Source organism: Poromitra crassiceps, assembly GCF_964638095.1.
Source record: "Poromitra crassiceps genome assembly, contig: HAP1_SCAFFOLD_741, whole genome shotgun sequence".
Classification (NCBI taxonomy): Eukaryota; Metazoa; Chordata; class Actinopteri; order Beryciformes; family Melamphaidae; genus Poromitra; species Poromitra crassiceps.
Window position 1 is genome coordinate 17,501 of NW_028151667.1, and position 8,554 is coordinate 26,054.

An 8,554-nucleotide genomic window follows, 5' to 3' on the forward strand; every position below is an offset into this window, starting at 1 on the left:
TATTATAATTCTTGACAGAGGAAATTTTAGGCGCCAATAATTCATCTCTCTTCAAGATTCTAACCTTATCTCTCTTGAAGGGAGATGAATTAATGGCACCTAAAATTTCTTCTGTCAAGAATTCTATATATATTAGAATTTCTCCTGTGTCCCAGGACATAAAATCCTGTGTTTTAAAACACTGGCACATATTACATTTACATTTACATTACACACGCTGAGGAAGGTCTTTTGACTGAAACGTTCGTTGCTGCAGCCCAGGTTTGAGGAACTAATTAAATATTCGAAAAGACATTTCGGGTGCTGGCTTCTCTCTTCTCTGTCTTGCTCTGACAGCCAGACAACTTCCTGATGTGAAGTTTCTTTCGAGATGGCAACACTGTTACTTCTCTGGATACTTCTTCTGTCTTCAGGCCAAATGCAAGGTAGGAAAACTATTATACAACCATGGTATTTCTACCTTTTGATAGCCTCTGAGAAGAGGCGCTGCCTGATAGATTTGGAAGTCTGGGTGATGTTGCTCATAGCTCACTACTTTACACTGCAGGAAGTTAGTTTATTGTCTCATTGATCGTCACTTGAATTATACATTTTTCCAGTTTGTCATATCCAATTGGCCGTGAAGCTCATGAATCAGAGTGTGTAAACTTTAAATTCATGCGAACATTGGAGTTTTTTTTTATACTTGACAGCAGACAGCATAAATTATCAGGTTTGTATACTCAAGAGATGTCAGCAATGGCATCATTCAACAGAAAAAAAGAGCTTAAGAAGTGCTCTTAAGTGTTTTAAAACTAAAACAGGGTCACCTTTTGTTTTCAGAACTAGACGAGTTTGAAAGATGATCAATACAATCTTTAAATCAGTTATGTAAGATACAGGTAACTGGTGTAAGGAAGCAAGGAGTGATATGCTGTCTACATTTGATACTGTACATATTAAAACCTGCCAGCTGCTTGCTGGATGAGCTGGAGGTGAGAGAGGGACTTTTGTAACTGAGGCAGTAGAGGCAGGTGCAGTAGTATAAACTAGATACTGTAAAGGCATGCGGGTGACATTCTCCAGGTCAGTAGAAGATAGAAATGGTTTGATTTTGAAAATGTTCCTCAGCTCAAAAAATATACATGATTCGTCTTCACCTGCTTGTCAAAGTAAAGGTTAGATTCAGAATACATTCTTACATTTCTGGTCAGTTGCTTCACCCCTGAAGACAGGCTACCAGTTTGTTTTGAATTAAGTTAGTGGAGTTTGTGGGAAACATTTTGAGTCACCCAGCTCTGCCATTAATATCTGTGAGGTATTCATGGGGGTAATGAGGAAGTTTGGGTTGCCAGGTAGGTATATCATTACATTACATTACGTCATTTGGCAGACGCTTTTATCCAAAGCGACTTACAATAACACATTTTTTGTCCGCAATAGAGCAATCAACTATGGAGCACAGTCTATGACAACTACAACTTCTGAAGGAACAGTGGTACAAGTTTAGGTTAGTGGTACAAGTTTAGGTTAGTATATACATATATATAAATATATATATATATATATATATATATATTAATAAAGAAAGAGAGAGAACGAAGTTAGATCAAGAAGGGCCCATGGAGCATGAAAAGGTGAGTCTTTAGTCTTTTCCGAAAGATCGGCAGTGATTCAGCCGTCCTGACCGAAGGTGGAAGCTCGTTCCACCATTGAGGTGCCAGGGACGAGAAGAGTCGAGATCGGGATGAGCGACTTTTGAGCCCCCGTAGCGAAGGAGGGGCGAGGCGACCTGTACTGGTGGAGGAGCGAAGGGAGCGCTGGGAGGTTTGGAACCTGACCATAGATTGCAGGTACAGGGGAGCTGACTGGTGTACTGCCCTGTAGGCCAGTACCAGTGTCTTGAATTTGATACGGGCCGAGATGGGAAGCCAGTGGAGCTCCTGGAAGAGGGGAGTGACGTGAGAGAATTTGGGTTGGTTGAATACCAGACGGGCTGCAGCGTTCTGAATGAGTTGGAGCGGTCGGATGTCGGTGGCAGGTAGGCCGGCCAGCAGAGTCGCTTCTCTTGTGAGAAAGGGACGGATTTTGCGGATGTTGTAGAGAGAGAACCTACAGGAGCGTGCTGTAGCAGCTATGTTGGCTGAGCAAGACAGCTGGTTGTCAAGGAGCACCCCAAGGTTCTTAGCTGTTTGGGAGGGAAGTACAGTGGTGTTGTCAATGGAGATGGAGAGATCTGCGAGAGGGCAGTCTTTTCCTGGGAGGAAGAGTAGCTCTGTTTTACCAAGGTTGAGCTTGAGGTGGTGGGCAGACATCCAGTCGCCAATGTCTTTGAGGCATGCAGAGATGCGAGCCTCGATTTGAGTGTCGGAGGGGGGGAAGGAAAGGAAAAGCTGGGTGTCATCAGCATAGCAGTGATAAGAAAAGCCATGAGAAGAGATCACATAGGCAAGAGATCTGATATAGAGAAGGAAAAGTAAGGGGCCCAGGACTGAGCCCTGGGGGACACCGGTGGTAAGAGGACAGGATCTGGAGAGGGACTCTCTCCATGAGACCTGGTATGAGCGGTTCGAGAGGTAGGAAGCAAACCAGGAGAGTGCAGAACCTGAAATGCCGAGGTCAGACAGAGTGGAAAGAAGGATTTGGTGGTTGACTGTATAGAAGGCAGCAGGCAGGTCAAGGAGGACAAGAACAGAGGAGAGGGATGAGGCCTTAGCAGTGTGAAGGGCCTCTGTGACAGCAAGAAGAGCTGTCTCAGTGGAGTGAGAAGCCTTGAAACCGGACTGCAGAGGGTCCAGGAGGTCATTTTGGGAGAGATAGAGAGAAAGTTGTTCGGACAGACAGGTCTGTAGTTGTGAATAGCAGTAGGGTCAAGGGAGGGTTTCTTAAGCAGAGGCTTGACTCTTGCAGTCTTTAGAGCAGACCAGACCAGAGGACAGAGAGGAGTTAATGAAGGTAGTGAGGAAGGGAGATATGTTAGGTGAGATGGTTTGGAGGAGAGAGGAAGGGATAGGATCGAGGGGGCAGTAAGTGGCTCGGTTCGAGCTGATGAGTTTAAGCACTTCATCGGGAGAGAGGGGAGAGAAGGAAGGAAAACCAGGGACAGGGGGCCGAGGAGCAGGATTGGAGTCGGGAGTGTTAGTGAGGGTGCCTGGAGGATGGAAGGAGGAGCTGATGTCATCCACCTTTTTAGTAAAGAAGGTTACAAAATCATCAGCAGAGAGGGAGGAGGGGGGGGGGAGGGGAGGGAGGGTTGAGGAGTGTGGAGAAGGTGGAGAACAGTTTACTGGGGTTGGATGCAGAGGACTGGATTTCAGAGATGAAGAAGGAGGTTTTTGCTTTGGAGACAGCAGAGGTGAAGTTGGAGTGGATAAGGTGGTAGGAAGAGAGATCTTCAGGGAGATGTGATTTTCTCCATTTTCTCTCAGCTGCCCGAAGCTCAGTTCGATAAGTTCGCAGTGATTCAGTCAGCCAAGGAGAAGGGGGAGAAGATCGGGCAGGCTTAGTGGTGAGTGGGCAAAGAGAATCAAGAGCGGAGGAGAGATGAGAGAAGAGTGGTGGAAGCCTCGTCAGTGGACAGGAGAGCAAATTGTTCGGCAGGGGGAAGCAGGGAGAGGACGGTAGAAGAGAGGGAGTCGGGTGAGAGAGTTTTTAGGTTGCGTCGGGTGGTGGTAGAGTGAGGGGGAGATGGGTGGGAGGAGGAGAGGGGGATGGGAAGGGAGAAGGTGATAAAGTGGTGGTCGGATACAGGAAGAGGAGTCACAGTGAGATTAGAGGTGGAGCAGGATCTGGTGAAGACCAGGTCAAGCACATTCCCTGCTTTGTGAGTAGGAGGAGATTGAGAGAGGTAAAGGTCAAAGGATGAGAAGAAGTTAAGGAAAGGCAGAGATTGTAAGGTTATTGGCTGGATGTTGAAGTCTCCCAGAAGGATGAGAGGAGTACCATCCTCAGGAAAGACGGAGAGGAGGGTGCCCAGCTCGTCCAGAAAGTCACCAAGCGGACCTGGCGGCCGGTAGATTACCACAATGTTGAGCTTGATGGGTAGGGATACGGCAACTGCATGGGACTCAAAAGATGAGATAGACAGATGAGAGAGAGAGGTGACAGTGTAGGTCCATTTGGGAGAGATGAGGATACCAGTGCCCCCGCCACGGCCAGAGGCTCTGGGGGTGTGCGAGAAGGAATAGGCAGCAGAGAGAGCTGCAGGAGTAGCAGAGTTTTCAGGAATGATCCAGGTCTCTGTGAGAGCTAGGAAGTGGAGGGTTTGAGATAGACCATGAGCCGAGATGGTCTCAGTTTTCTTAACAGCCGACTGACAGTTCCAGAGACCTCCGGCAATAGTAAAAGGACTGTTTGCGCGCTTAGGGTGGGAGAGATTACCGGGGTTACTACACCTGAAGCTGCCGTGTCTACAGCGTCTGTGGGCTGAGGTTACAACAGGGATGGGAAGAAAACACATAGTTAGGTAGATGAGTAGGTAGAATAAGAGAGGTAGCAAAAAACCCTATTCTCTGGCCTCCCCTCGATGGAGTCTTCGTGCTGCGAGGGTACGTGCCGCTTACCGCTGCCGCTGTAGACTGACAGTGTTCAGAAATACTTCTTCAACAGGGCTACAAGCCATGCCTATCCAATCAGCCCCCCTCGTTCACAGGAGGGGTGATTGGGCTTGATGTCACCTGAGAGCAATCCACCAGCTGCCCAGAGTTTCACTCAGAGACACAAACTAGCCTAAAAGCAACTACTATTAGAATATAAAGATAGCAGACAGAAGTAACACAGCCTAAAACACTTACCCACTGAAGCCAAAGTTAAAATCACAGACAGGTATCCAGAGAAGATCAGCTCTTATGTCAGACAACTTAAAATGTACTGACAAGACCTTTATCCAGCACGACTATATGAGGGCTACAAGCCATATCCAGTATATCCAGAGATGGGCAGTATTTTATACATCTGTGTATTTTGTCATTTGTATTTGGCTGGACAGAGATGTAATTTGTATCAAAATACTTTCAGACCTTGTATTTTGTGTATTTTAAATACACACATACATTTTTCCTTAATTTTATGTAATTTTATTCTCAAATTGACACAGTTTTAACATTGACAGAGGTTTAAACTGTGGAAAAACAAACGCAATGTGACATGTCACTTCTACTCCACCTCTGATTGGCTTACCCTTAGAACAAACCCATCCACAAATCAGGAGGGTGGGTCATCACTTCTTTGTCTAAACTAGTATGAAGCCTTGTATTGGTGGAAATTCCCCTGGATAAATTACTAAGTAAGGGTTAATGCACGACGAGGTGTCCATTATCACTTTTTAAGGGACGACGTGGAGGCGTGAACCGTCCGAGGCGAAGCCGAGGATGGTTGCCTTCGGGGTCAGGACCACTCAATCCGCTGCTCCGGAACTACTCTGCCGGGACCGGGGGAGGGAGAGGCTCTGGTACGTAGAGGGACCGGGCTCTGTGGGTTGCCACCCGGCCGGGTTCCTCCCTCGTCTCACCAGGTCTATGACCTGTGCGCTGCACCAGACTCCCCCGCTCCAAACATCTCATTCCGAGGTGATGGTATCTTAGTGGACACCATGCAGTACCAGTACTTGGTGGCACTTCCTCACGGAAGACGCAGGCTGGGGAGCTAACCCATACTGCTACCCGGGTGCCGTCCCTGTTCCGGCTGTCAACTGTCTCTCCAGTAGTCACTAGTCTTTCCTGGTTGTCACGTAGTCTATTCCTATAAGTCACTGGCTAGGCCAGGCTAACTAATAAAGAAAAAAACATCGCATGGATGCATAACTGGGACGTATCCTCAGTGATGTACCCTGGGGTCATAGGATGTTTCGGGTCTCGCAACATCATACACCCTCACCCAGGTGACCCAGCCGGGGCTGGCCAAGCCCCAACTTACGTCCCAGTAGCTACCCACGGTCAGCCCTATAGGGAGGGTCGAAGGTGGTCACGCGGTCAGGGCCACTCAATCCGCTGCTCCGGAACTACTCTGCCAGGACCGGGGGAGGGAGAGGCTCTGGTACGTAGAGGGACCGGGCTCTGTGGGTTGCCACCCGGCCGGGTTCCTCCCTCGTCTCACCAGGTCTATGACCTGTGCGCTGCACCAGACTCCCCCGCTCCAAACATCTCATTCCGAGGTGATGGTATCTTAGTGGACACCATGCAGTACCAGTACTTGGTGGCACTGCAGTCTCCACTTGCGGCTTGAATGGCCCTCCTAAAAGGCCTCTCGTGGGTTGTTGGGCTTCTTCCTCACGGAAGACGCAGGCTGGGGAGCTAACCCATACTGCTACCCGGGTGCCGTCCCTGTTCCGGCTGTCAACTGTCTCTCCAGTAGTCACTAGTCTTTCCTGGTTGTCACGTAGTCTATTCCTATGAGTCACTGGCTAGGCCAGGCTAACTAATAAAGAAAAAAACATCGCATAGATGCATAACTGGGACGTATCCTCAGTGATGTACCCTGGGGTCATAGGATGTTTCGGGTCTCGCAACATCATACACCCTCGCCCAGGTGACCCAGCCGGGGCTGGCCAAGCCCCAACTTACGTCCCAGTAGCTACCCACGGTCAGCCCTATAGGGAGGGTCGAAGGTGGTCACGCGGTCAGGGCCACTCAATCCGCTGCTCCGGAACTACTCTGCCGGGACCGGGGGAGGGAGAGGCTCTGGTACGTAGAGGGACCGGGCTCTGTGGGTTGCCACCCGGCCGGGTTCCTCCCTCGTCTCACCAGGTCTACGACCTGTGCGCTGCACCAGACTCCCCCGCTCCAAACATCTCATTCCGAGGTGATGGTATCTTAGTGGACACCATGCAGTACCAGTACTTGGTGGCACTGCAGTCTCCACTTGCGGCTTGAATGGCCCTCCTAAAAGGCCTCTCGTGGGTTGTTGGGCTTCTTCCTCACGGAAGACGCAGGCTGGGGAGCTAACCCATACTGCTACCCGGGTGCCGTCCCTGTTCCGGCTGTCAACTGTCTCTCCAGTAGTCACTAGTCTTTAAGATTAGGCTATCATTGGATAAAATGGCTGCTTAGTTTCTACACCTGGCACAATTCTAGAATCAAGCTAACTAATAATTTCGCCAATCGTAGCCTATGTAACAACATACAAAATAAAACGGCAATGTCTAAGAATGCAACGCCATGTAACTGGGTCGTTTAAACTCGCATTCCAGGGAATTGCGTTAACGTCTGCGGGTCTTATAAGACGTAAATGGCGCGAGGCAGAGTGAAAACTATCTGCTTTCAGTATGTTGGAGTCCAGGTATGTTTTGTACAAGGACGTCTCTCAGTGTGTTGCTGTTAACTCCCCATTTCGTTGTTTTCTTTTTGTTGATCTCGTCTTTTTCCTCTTTGACTTGATTTGTATCAGTGATAAGAGGCAGCGCGCGCTCTCCCACAGCGCCTGGCTGCTGGTTGCTGCAAGTTGTAAACAGAGGGTTTGACAGTTGACAGCTGAGAGCCCGGCTTCTGTCAGCTGACCAGAACAGAGCCGGCTTCTCTCAGGAGAGGGAATCAGGAGAGGGAATGTCCGAAACGAAAATCAAAATGGTAAATAAGAGTTATTTTTGATAAACTGAGCACACAGGGGTGATTTAAATAGTTACTTTGACCGACTAAATTTTTTTCTCAACTTCCAAAATTGTCATATTAACCCTTAACGGGGGTATAGAGCTCAAACAGCTCTCTTGATACCACTGTTGAAACTATGGCGCATTGATATGAACGGTAAACAGACCATTTAGCTAGGTGTACATTATCACTGTACATTATCACAAAATAATGGACACCTTGCAGTCAATCAGAATCGAGTATTCACCCAGACCATGGTATAATATAAATTGATGATTAGATATTGCATGCACTGGCCTATATTAGAGAGACACAACTAATTATCTTCTTAATTCAAATTGGCTAAGTGGATGGCAGTGTGGGTCACGATTGTGATATCATCAGTGATGTCATCAGTGATGTCACTTGAGCAATTGTGATATCATCAGTGATGTCATCAGTGATGTCACTTGAGCAATTGTGATGTCATCAGTGATGTCACTCAAGCAACTGATTGCCCAACTGTAATGTCACTCAGGCAGTTGTGATGTCATCAGTGATGTCACTCGAGCAACTCTGATGTACAGTAGTATGAGCCGATGGCACATTTGCATGATGGCGCCTAGGTGGGTGGGCGGTGTCTGTCTGTCTGTCTGTCAGTCACGATTTTGGAAGCCCGTGAGCCGGCGATTTCCATAACTGCAGCCATGGCGCATCATCTCCAGGAATACTGTTATGATGTCAGATATCTATGGCGGAAAGAACATCCTATTCTTGACTGGGTAGGAATCACTCCAAAAAGTATAGTGTCATATACTGTATATATGATAATTTTAATTCCCATAAGTATACATCCACTTGTGGTATGCAGGCATGGGATAGAGAACTAGGACAAGAGTTAAACTGGGATGCAATTTGGGATAATGTTACTGGTGCTTCGAAGAATCCAAACCATCAATATATACATCTGAAACTTTGTCATAGAGCGTATCTAACACCGAGAATTAGGCATA